The following is a 6,686-nucleotide window of genomic DNA, read 5'->3' on the forward strand; positions in this document are numbered from 1 at the left end:
GTTTCCCGAGTACAAACTGGGGCAAAAACATTTTGTTTATTTTGTTGTTTGTGATTTCGTGCAGGTTTTCCCGTAGAACACATGTTTGACGTCCAAGAATGAAGTGCCAAAATCTTATTGGAAAAAGAAGATTGAGGAACAAGAAGAGATCTATTAAGAGAAAGATTTATTCTAGAGAAAATCTTAACAGTTACATCCAATGAGTCAAGCTTTGATGTGATGCACACATCGACCAGCATCTCAAATCCACCTTATCACCTTCTTATATAGAAACAAGCATCCAAGACCCAATCCAAGTCTCAATTCAAGATCAAGCTCAAGCTTCATGAATCAATCTACAAGCTTAAAGCACCCACCGTCCAATGCGAGTCAACAATCCTCAAATTCAAGGAACCCACCTTCCAATGCGGGCTTCAAATTCAAGGCACCTACCTTCAAATGCGAGCTTCAAATTCAAGGCACCCACCTTCCAATGCGGGTTTACATGATCTCAAGTAAAGATACGAGACACAAGGCACAATGAGTACATATGATCTTGTATTTTTCTTTTCTTTAAATGTAATTTTATTTTTATTTTGATGTAATAAATAGGACCACAAACCGGAGCCTCGACGTAACCTCACTCGACTCTCCAACTCATCATTCCATCACTTTTCTTGAACTACACGTGACTTGATTCCATTATGACCCAGAATATGTAGGTTGTCTAAAACTAAGACTCGGTCTCACACTTTCCTTTTTCTATTCCTTTTTGAATAACAGTTTGGTAAAAAAAAGTCACTCTTTTTAATTTCATTAATTGAAAACTCTTCATGTTTTCAAGCAAGGAGGGGCATGCTGTGGCTCCTAATTTTTTACTACACTCGAGTTTTCTATAATTTTTTAGTTCTTACTATTTTCTAGGCTTAATTTTGATATTTTAGCTCTTATGTTTTTTTTTTACTAGGCTTTATTAAAGAATACATAATATTTTTAACATAGTCTACTAGTATATAGAAATCAAAAGACTTCATTTTAAACATGGATAAAATTCTAATCTTGTCCCATATCCACTCACTACACTATTCACTTGTCACATCTCATTCCCCTTTCACTATTCCCTTGTCCCATCATCATCTTCCTACACTCTTCCTTTCTTCTTTGTTATTACTCGCTCCGTTTCAATTTAGATGTGATAGTTTGACTCGACATGGAATTTAAGAAATAAAAAATAATACCTTTGAAACTTATGATCATAAAAGCTTAAGGGGCAAAAGCTTTGTGGGGCCATGACTTTTGTATGGTTATAAAAGTTTCTCATTAAGGGTAAAATTGGTAAAATAAAGAGTTTAAAGTTGAATTATTTCAAAATTTAAAAATGTGTCATTTATTTTTTAACAGACTAAAAAGGATTGTACCTCACCTAATTTGAAACAGAAGGAGTATTATGTATACATGGAGAGAATACAAAAAACGACCTCCATTTGTTCCTTCAAAATAGCTCCGACTTTACCCCTTTATTTCTCCAAAAAACTCCACCTCAAAACCTTCATTGAAACACCTCTAAAACTAGCCATGAATCCCCTCTAAACTGCCCCAAACTTCAGCTTAAACATCCACTAAACACACCCCAAAAACAGTTGTAAATCAGTCCAAAAATGACCCAAAAACCACCAAAGAACAACTACTTTCTTCCACCCAAAACGACCTCCTAAGCTCAGTCAAAAACCTAGTTCCAAAGTCATTTATTTTCTTATTTAAAACTTCTACGAATCAACCGTTTAAAAAAGCAGAACAAATGGATCTTTCATCTCATGTTTTGAGTTTGAAGTAGTTGGAGATCGGGCTCGCGAGTACGCAATTGTGTGGTGCAATATTTTTGTGTTCAGTTAACTTTGTTTTTAAGGACATAAGTGTTTACTTTTACTTTTTGAACCCCAAACTACAAAAATGAAGAATGCTAAATGTTTTGCCGTGGAAATCCTTTTTTTTTTTGGGGTCAATCTTACCGTGAAATATATGTTTTATTTTTATTTTTATAGTAGTGTTGTCTTTATGCCTTGGCTATATAATCACTCCTCTGCCCCTTCATTGCCTTAAGATGGCAGCCTCGTGTAGAGGATCATGGTGTAGCTACTGGCAAGTCTCACGAGGGCATATAACCTTACAGCCGCTTGGGTCTTCCCAAAGGCATAGCATATAAGCACACACATACTGTGCTAGACCTTACCTTACAGATCCTATTGAGGCATAATAAACCTCATCTACTAACAAGCATGAAGAAAAAAAGAACTGGAAAGAACTAGGTACTGTATGATCATCACAGAGTTTATAACATACTTTGTGATGATATTACAATTGATGATACTTAAAAAGTGATAAAGTAAAACAATGTAAAAAAATTGAGTCTTGCCCCTCTTTCTTCAACCTTGTGAACTCTACAATTTGTAGCTCATTGGCTTCCTCTTCCAGCGTCTTCAAAAATTCTTCAAACTTTATTATTTTCTCTTTGACCTATTTGACCTTGTAGAGGTCGTAGGTACAACTGCCTTTTGCTTTGCATTTCTCATTGGAGGTTTCCTAATGACAATCTCTTGTGTTGCTTTGTCATCCCAACTATGTTGCATGTCTGGTGCCTTCTTCTTGTATTTGTTGGATCCGCTTCGCACATGTCTTGGTGAAAGATCTCCCTCCCTAGCTATAATGTTGAAGGTGGCATCCAGTAGTGCATCATGTTCTCCTTCTTCATAAAAGTCTTGACCCATATGCATCCCAAAATCGTCAATATGTCTGTACTCATTCGATAGTGCTATTTGATCTTTCCTATGATTATCAAGACCTCTCAATGTTTCCATGTCATGTGAAACAAGAGCGTTGATGATATTTGTTAGTGTCAAATTGTATGTTGCAGTTATTGAAGTGCTAATTCCAGTAGCTGCTGCCATGTTCGTGGATGAAATTTGGATCTCCTTTGAATCTGCTGAATTATTTGTCTTATGTTGCTGTCCCGAAGGTACAAATACAACAGCGTTTGGACTCAAACCTCTCCTCTCTGGAGCAGTTGATGTTGAGATAGAAACCTGCTCTTGTTTTACCTTTTCTAATGCTTCCTTTAATCGTGGGGTGGCAGGTAACAGTGTTGCTGCATATTCGATAGTACCTAAATAAATTTATGCAGAATCGTGTTCCTCCTCCTCAACTTGGTCAGCCCAAATCTTTTCATTAGCTGTCAGTGCACTCGTCTCTCCTTTTTGCTCCTTATAGCCTGTTATATCATTTGTTGATTCTTGAAAGAGTGAGATCATACCTGCATTTGACTGTTGGTTGTTGCCTGTTGAGATTAGCTGCAGTCCAGAATCATCAGCATGTTCACCAAAAGACTCCATCGATTGGGATGGTATCTCAAAGACTGAAATATTCAGCGTGACTAGAGGTGCATTAATCTTTGTAGTTGTGTTCATTATCATAACTGCAGGTGCATCCATTACAATTTTAGCTAGCTCCTAATTGGAAATTTGCATTGTAGGAGTAACTGCAGCATGCTCTTGATTTGCCTCACAAGTGCGATCGTTAACAGATACGATCTCAAGTCGTGAACCTATGCCCTTTGCAATTTTCTGCTTATTTTCACTCGCTGTAGTGCCTTCTGTATCCATGATTTGTTTTATCTCATCATCAATCTGTTGCTCCTCATTGTCTGACCCATTTATAGCTTGCTCGTCATCATTTGTTAAAGTGTCGAAACAATTCGAAATCCCAATTGTTGTTGACGGTACAATCTTATTTTGAATGACTAGAGATTGCTTCTTGATAGGTGATATAGTCACCCCTGTGCAGTTGTTACCCTTTGTATCTGATTTGCTTGGAGCATTAGTTGAATGCACTGTATTATCAAGAACCTGCCCTGCACTTGTACCCAATGAATGAGCTTGCGTAGGAGTATGTTGATTCACACTTTGTTTCACAGAAACAGTATGTTTAAATTCCCCATTTGCTTCCTGCACAATTCCAGCTGAACCTTGAAATTGTTTAGTCTCTGCATTCCCCAACTTAGCGCCGCTACTATTCAAGGGCAATAACTCCACCATCCGGTGGTGGAAAATCACAAGATTGATCTCAAAAGAAGCTCCTACTCTTTGCGCACAATTCCCAATTGGTTTCATCCTCAAAATCGTACCCAATTGCTACAAATCGGATGATTAGCATCATAGTTACTGTAGCGCTATAGAAGTTGCCATGGCTGCCATCGTCTCTCCCCAGATCCAAGCTGTGGGAGAGTCCATTCAAAATAATAGCGAAACAGATCCTAGTCATAATCTAAAACAGTCATATGCATCGCAGCTCATACCAAAACAATCTACCTCAAAATCGTCAAAGGTCGAGCTATATCCAGTGACGTTTGAGCATGGAGAACCAACTATAGAATTTACCATGGATGAGGTTAATGAGTTTACAAGAGAAGAAGGATTGCATCAAGCAGTTGTAATGAAGTTTTCATACGGTAAACCTGAGCTACAAGAATTTAGAAAAATGTTTTCGTCGCAATTCAATGTTCAAGGTCGCTACAATATTGGACTGCTGGAGTATCATCATCTGTTGGTTAGATTTGATCTCTACAATGATTATGTTCAGTTCTTATCAAGATCAACTAGATATGTCAAGGCAAAAGGTGATGAACTCTTTTTCAGAACTTTTCCATGAACGTTAGGATTCAATCCAAAAGAGGAAACGTCCATGGCAGTGGTATGGATCTCGTTTCCAGGTTTTCCGCCTAATTTTTTCGCGAAGAGATCGTTAATGTCTATAGCTTCAGTTGTGGGTAAAGCTCTTGCTGTGGATAAGGAAACACAAGAAAGAACAAGACCTAGTGCAGCAAGGGTGAAGGTTATACTTGATCTTTTGGACAAACATCCTAAAAAGGTTACGCTACTTATTGTGGACAGAATTTCGGGTAAAACTATCGTGCATTACCAGGAGGTGGTGTATGATAATATTCCTAAATGTTGCACTTATTGCAAGCATCAAGGACATGATGAAAAGGTTTGCCGAGTGATGAAGGAACAAGCAAGAAAGGAGGTGATGGCAGAGGAAGTAACAGTTGGCAGTAATCTGCCAATCATGGGGGTGACCAATACTGAGAAGTTACAAGGGGATGCTAGAGATTATTTGAATGCTAAAAAAGATCGCCAAAGCGCTGTGGAAATAGCAGCAAAAGACACCAGTAATGGGCAGCAGCAGGTACTGAAGATGCAACCTAATGAAGTTCAAAATGGTATGGCTAATGCAGGGCATGATTGTGAAGGGGTTATGAGTACTGCTGCTGGTGTGATTGACAATACAGCAGCACCACATGATACATATGCAGTTGTGTCTATAGAGGATGTATTAAAGTTGGACAAGGGGCCACCTAAACGTTCAAGAGATGTTCCTGCCTCTACTATTTTTGCAAGAATGTATCTAGCTACTGCTGGTGCAATGCAGGCTGCTGCTGATCGAGCAAAATATAGTATGGTACCTGGTGATCGAAATTCGGCAGGGCAAGATAAGATAGGTATAGGGGAAGTAGATTCTGCTACTGCTACAGATACTAAGGGTAAAGAGAATAAAACATCTCCTGATGCATTGCAAGATGCTGCTTATCACGCTTCTGTTAGGGCACAACATGTGAATGGTACAATTGATAGGGCAGCTGGAGATCTAATTACGGTGGGAAAGGATAAGCTTGATGTTGGGGTTGTTTCTTCAGGTGGTAAGGTTGGTATTGAGGCTAAACGCACTCAAGTACCAGCTGGAGGGGAGCAGCTAACGATTGCCAAACAGACCTCTGATAGAGACGCTGCTGCCCAGAATTTAGGGGTTATAAATGATGGGTATAAGGGCATATTAATGGAAGCTGGAATTGGGGATACAGTGGAGGATGCTAAGGGTGTTAATACCAGCAAAAAGAAAGAAGTTTGGACTGCGGAAATCCTTTTCATTTGGTTTATTTCATGTTTTTTTGTGTCGTTGAAGTTTGGTTTAGTTTATAAGAACTTTGCATCTGTTTCTTCAAAGCAGTAAATCATTTATCATGCTAAATGTTTTCATTAGAATAGCTGTTTGACTTTAATAATGATATTTTAATTAGTAAAGAGTGACGACCCAAAATTCAACTAGTCGTGATGGCACCTAAACCAACCCACTATGTAAGCCAATATATTAACAGATATCCTATTTAATGAGATTTATTAAGAAAAGAAATGATAATACAAATGCTTTTATACAAGAATTTCCCAAGGACTGGTACTACAAATCATGAGGCTTCTGAGATTTAGAATTTACAAAGCTAATATGAAATAAACTACATCAACTGTTTGAACTATACATGAACAAATTAAAATTCTAAAGCTACCAAGATCAAGAGGCAGCTATGACCGGAACGCATGTACCTCTTCATATCCAGCTCCCATCGTGCACAGTAACATCAGCATCCAACATCTGCAAGCAAGGTGCAGAAGTGTAGTATTAGTATTACCGACCCCATGTACTTAATAAGTAACAAACCAAACCTTAGGGTGAAAGTAGTAATGAGCTGGGACAAGTGTCAGAATCCAACTCCAATAACCAGCAACACCAATATAATTAAGATGGTACAAGAAATAACTGTGATTTTTTCCAGAAACCTTCCAATAATAAATAAGATGTTTCATTTTTAGATAGCATGAGGA

The 6,686-nt window shown here is 38.1% G+C and overlaps 1 long non-coding RNA gene across 2 annotated transcripts; it reads left to right on the forward strand.

The window, feature by feature from the left end:
• Positions 1-1,470: 1,470 nt before the first annotated feature.
• Positions 1,471-3,858, forward strand: LOC138899501 (uncharacterized). 2 transcript variants are annotated; one of them, XR_011411191.1, is made up of 3 exons: positions 1,471-1,847; positions 2,891-3,412; positions 3,506-3,858. It is a non-coding gene; the product is annotated as an uncharacterized lncRNA (long non-coding RNA). The 2 variants fall into 2 exon arrangements; XR_011411190.1 differs by having other exon boundaries at positions 1,471-3,412.
• Positions 3,859-6,686: the final 2,828 nt, after the last annotated feature.

The sequence above is a fragment of the Nicotiana tomentosiformis genome, chromosome 9 (genome assembly GCF_000390325.3).
Source record: "Nicotiana tomentosiformis chromosome 9, ASM39032v3, whole genome shotgun sequence".
NCBI lineage: Eukaryota > Viridiplantae > Streptophyta > Magnoliopsida > Solanales > Solanaceae > Nicotiana > Nicotiana tomentosiformis.